Genomic DNA, 5,648 nt, shown 5'->3' with positions numbered 1-5,648 from the left:
AAGGAAGGAATTGAGCTAGCAGATAAGGATTTGACCGATTTGTGTTTTGGGCTTTTGGCTACAAAAATAAATATAAATTAAACTTTTTTGTTTTTTCTGATTTCTCAGACAACACATGTCCTAATAACTGTTGTCTTACAGTTATCAATTTCACCAAACTCCAATTGATTACAATGTGTTGGCTGAGTTTGAGAAGAAACGACAAGTATAACTAATATGTCGTCTGACTAACTCAGACGACACCAAAATGTCGTATGTCGTCTGTTACATGTCGTGTGATTCACTTTGTGTAGTAGTGAAACGAAACCCGAAAATCCCTATCTCCATTACTTCTCAATTTCCACCTAAAACTCTTCCACAACACTACTTCCTCAATTTACATATTCCACAATGAAAACGAGGGAAATCCGACGGCCGGATTTCCCACAATTCCATCACAAAACTCCAAACTTCGGAAATTCACAAACAATTCCAAACTCCTCCAAAATTCACCAAACTTCACATACAAGCTCTACAACAATATACAATTTAATGGGCTAAAAACTGAAATTAAAACACTGCCATATATGCCTCCACGCGCCACCAACAGTGGCGGCGCGTGGGGCCCACGCGCCGGCGGCAACCACCACCAATGGCCACCAAAATTTGGCAGCACCATCTTCTCAACAAACCTAACCTCTTTCTCAACTACAACAAGTTCCAATTTTACCTGGAAGAGCTCCAATTTGGCCGGTGAAAAAAATTCCAGAAAACTCCAAGAACCCTAGAAATTGCAAATCGTTAATTCGACCTCTACACTGCAAATTGAAATGAAAGACCTTAGGGGAAATGATCACCATCAAAAACCGAACCTTCGATGCTAACCTGGTGGCCAGAGGTGGCCGGAATGGCCGGAAATCGGCGAAACCCCAAAACTGTAACCGGAGCAAACCTTGCTTCGATCCGAGCTTTTCCGGCCAAATCGTCGAAACTAACGGCACCAGCGTGACCAGGGGGAGGAGGCGACCCTGTGGTGGCCGGCTTTCTGCCGGGTGATGGCCGAACGGCCGGGAATTGAGAGGAGGAAGATAGAGGCCGAAAGGGAAAGAGGGAAAGATCGGGGGAAAGAGAGAGAAAGGGTGGGTTTCCGGTTTTGGAAACCTACCACAGTAAAATTTCAATATATATATAAATTTACCATGAACAGTAACTTCCTTATTTCGCTCATAACTTTCGCATACGAACTCCGATTTTTACGCACTACATATGCACGCGCTTGGTTTAACGTCCCCAACAACTTTCATGAAGGAAATTTTCTCAAATTTTGACCCGAGCAAAAAGTCAACTTTTAGGGCCACTAAAAGTACGGAAACGAAAGTAAAAGTGAAAGTAGTTGTCGTTTACCGTCCAAATGACTAGTAAACCGGTGGATTCAGGTTCGGGACGTTACAGAGTGTGTCTTCACACTATCATCTTTTAGTTGGTAGGAGAGATTTCTCCCTTTGTCTAATTGCACAAGTTGGTGTTATAACAAGGAAGGAAGAACACTTGCATACTTCTTCCTTTTCTTTCATCTTTCTTCATCTCTTGATTCACTTGGTGAAGATCCTTAGAGGCCACATCCTTTTGTGGCTCTACTTGTAACATCAAGGAGGAGCCTACAAAAACAAGAAGGGGTATAAAAAGGAGTTCTCAATCCAATGTGCTTCAAGGTGGAGGAAACACGCACAAGGAGAGATCAAGGAGAGGAACTTTGGTGGTTCACTTGGATCGGATTGAAATCCCGCTCCAAGGGTGAGTAGAACATAAACTCCCCCTTTGTTCTTCCTTACTATGCATGCTATGTTTATATACATATCATAATAAGCCAAGATCATGGGTTAAAGGAATGGGTTTTAAGTTTAGTTAGTAGTTTAATTGTTAAAATTTTTTGAAATCCATCCATTCCTTCATTTCCGACCACTTTTGCTTGAAATTGGTTGTTGTTACAGGTATAAAAATTGTTGGGTTTGTTGTGGAGATGTTTTTGAGCTAGATAGGTGGGCCGAAATTGGGGGTGGGTGTGGTCACGCGTGAAACCACGCGCCGCTGCTGCCGGTGGTGGTGAGGAGGCTCGGTCAGCCCCTCAAAACCCATTATTTTAAGGGTCCATGACCATCAGCCCCAAAATTGGGAAATTTTGGCCCAGTTACCCCAGAAAGAAAAACTGTTCCCACTAACCCAAACGTGGGTGAAAAAGACAATTTTACCCACCAAAACCCATTTCAACATATCAACTCCTTTAAGGCGGTTCGTTTTCCACCATTTTTCAGTTTCAAAAAAAAAAAAACTCGCTCTCGATCTCTCTCTCACTCTCGATTCGCAGTTTCTCCACCAACTCCGGCGGTGATTCAACGTTCTCCGGCGTCGGTATTATAGATAGTGAGTGGAAATCTCTTTTCCGTTTCCGATTCTTTACCTTTCTGTGAGATTGAACTTGTTCATAGCCTAGGTTTGGTTAATCGAGTGGGCAAATGAGAAAAATAGTATTTTCATGTTTCAAAATTAGAAAAATCTAGGATTTCGGTTTCAAATCTATTACAAATTCATGTTTATTGAATGTTTTATGTTAACTGGGGACACAAAAATTGAAAAATATGAAAATGAACATGTATTGTGAGCTTTTTGTAGGGCAATAGACGTCTATTGTCCCAAAACATAAGCTTCTATTAGGGAGCAATAGACGTCTATTGGCCCACAATAGAGGCTTCTGTTTTTGGATAATAGATGTCTATTGGGCAATAGACGTATATTTCCCTGAAATATAGGCTTTTGTTGTTGGCCAATAGATGTATATTGCCCCGAAAGAACCTTGTGTTTTTGGATAATAGTTGTCTATTGGGGCAATAGACGTCTATTGGTCCCCAATATAGGCTTCTGTTGTTGGCCAATAGGTGTATATTGCCCCGAAAGAACCTTCTGTTTTGGGACAATAGATGTCTATTGGGGCAAGACGTCTATTATGCCAAAACAGATGTGACGTCCCGAACCTAAATTTACCAGTTTACAAGTCTTTCGATGGGTAAACGACATTTACATTTAATTTTTGGCTCCGTTTTGACATTTTAGGAGGCCCTAAAAGTTGACTTTTTGTTCGGGTCAAAATTTGAGAAAATTTCCTTCATGAAAGTTGTAGTGGACATTAAACCGAGCGCGTGCATATGTGGTACGTGAAAATCGGAGTTCGTATGCGAAAGTTATACGCGGAAATGTGAAAGTTACTGTTCACAGTAAGTAGTATATATTTGAATTTCTACTGTTGGCCGGTAACTTTTCTTTTTCTTTCTCTCTCTCCTTCCCCGCGTCTTCTCTCTCTTCTCTCGCATCACTCTCTCTCTTCGGCCTCACCCCTGCAACTTCCTCCTCCGGCCACCTGGGAACGTGAGGCGGGCACCGTTGGACTCCTCTGCCCGTACCCAACCTCCCCACGGTGGTAGATCACGATGTCTTGGCCGGAAAATGGGGCACCAAGGCCTAGAAGTTTACTGTAGCAAGTGACCGTTGACCTCAATTCCGGCCACCTCCGGCGACAAAGCCAGGCTTTTTAGAAGCGTCTTGAGGCGTACTTGAAGCTCCCCAAATATCTTGAAGCGATTTACAGCATGGAGGAAGAAAGCATAATTAGAAAATTTTACTCTACTTCGGTTTGCTTAATTGTTCGGCCACTTAGAGGTATTTTCTGACTTGGCCACAGTTATGAAAGATTCTTAGAATATTGAGTTGTTGATGCTGGTAAAATTTGGTAGCCAGATATGGTGGTTGACCGGCGGCGCGTGGGCCAGGCGCAGCTGCCTGTGGCGGCGCGTGAGGGCGCGTCCGGCCGATCCTGGTGAGTTGTTTTGGTCTATTGACTAGTATATATTGTTATGAATTTATGGATATGTGTTTGGTGGAAATTGGAGGAGGTTTGGATATTAATCAAAATTTCCGAAGTTCAATAGTTTGGTTATTGGTTTATGAGAAATTCCACTATCGGATTTCTCTCAGTTTTTCCCTAGAAACCTTCAATTAATGAATTGGTACTAATGGTGAAGTTTGGGTTAAATTGGAGAAGAAATGAAAATGTTGATTTATGAGGATTTGATGTGGGAATTGTATTTAATTTCCGGATTGTTATTGGCGAATTATAATTGTGTACAGGGCGACGTGCCGAGCTACTGCTCAACGTAGGAAACCGGTAGCGTGGTCGCCTAAATAGTACTGTGAGTGGACATTTATTTTAAATTAATTGTGCATGCAGTATATTAGCATTTTCCGATTGAGATTTAATTTATAATTTGAATTATTGAGTTTTATGGTTTTATGAGATTTAGTTTATCGAGATTTATTTATGAATTATGAGATTAGTATTGAAATTCCTTCCCGAGGGCTTTTAGTAGATTTTTGAGATAGTCATTCATGAGTTATTGAGTTGAGGAATGATTTTCGGGAAGTGACTGATTCAAAAAATATTATGAGAATTTTGGATTTCGAATATCGGTTTTTATGAGGATTCACGAGTACGAATGTTTCATCGAATATTTGAGCATGATTGATTTATCGAGATTTGTTGAGGTTTGAGCTCCGTACTTATCAGCTTTGAAGTTAGATTGAGTTTTCTTTCCGAAAGCATTTATTGATTTACAGAGTATTTGATTTTATGCTTTCGAGGATTTATTGAGATTTTGAGGTTATTTTCAGTTTCTTGAGGAGGCTATTCAGTTTATTAAGGAGGCCAGTTTCGGCGCATGCGTATCTTACCTAGTTGGCAGTCCCTTCTAGGTAATAGTCTGGTTGGCAGTCCCTTCCAGACTACAGCCCGGTTGGCAGTCCCATTCGATGCGTCACCTGGTTGGCAGTCCCTTCCAGATGACATGAGGTTGTTAGTCGGCAGTCCCGTCTACTACCTGTGGTTAGTCGGCAGTCCCGTCTACTGCTTGTGGCTAGTTGGCAGTCCATTCTATCCACCGCCTCCTATTCCGGTTGGCAGTCCCTTCCGATGCGTCATCTGGGTGGCAGTCCCTCCTAGATGGCATGAGATGACTAGACAGCAGTCCTTTCTAGTCATCAATCGAGCCTCATGATAAGGATGTTTTTATAAGGATTGGGGATGAGATTTTAAGAGGTTTCAAGATGTTCTTGTTACGTGATTGAGATTTCAGTAAAGAGGATGATTAAGAGTGTTTTCAAGATTGTTACTGCATGCGAGGTTTTAGAGAATAACTTGGGAAAACATTAAGTTTTACTTATACATTCGAAATTACTTATTTTTCGTCCACTCACTCTAACGGTTTTTAAATGTTTTCCCCTGGGCCCTTCGGTTTTAAATGCCCAGTTTGCAGGCCAGTTTAGCTTGAGGTCGAGCGTACGTGGGGTTGAGGTATAGCTGTCATAGCTTCCGCATTATAAAAGCATCGGTCATTTATCTTGTTTTCTATTCTCTTGTACGCATGTACATTAGATTGCTCTGATAACCTATGAGATTAATATTCTTAAATTCAGAATTGTTTATGAAATGAGAGATGTGAGATGTTGTGATATAGGGAGCAGGGTGGCTCCAGGAGAACAAGAATGGATGATTTAGAAGTGTGGATGTTTTTCTACAGGTTTTGGGTTGTCCATTTTTAGGGGAAGTTCTGTCAAATTTTTGG

The sequence above is a fragment of the Rosa chinensis genome, chromosome 3 (assembly GCF_002994745.2).
Source record: "Rosa chinensis cultivar Old Blush chromosome 3, RchiOBHm-V2, whole genome shotgun sequence".
Lineage (NCBI taxonomy): Eukaryota > Viridiplantae > Streptophyta > Magnoliopsida > Rosales > Rosaceae > Rosa > Rosa chinensis.
This window is presented reverse-complemented; position numbering follows the sequence as displayed.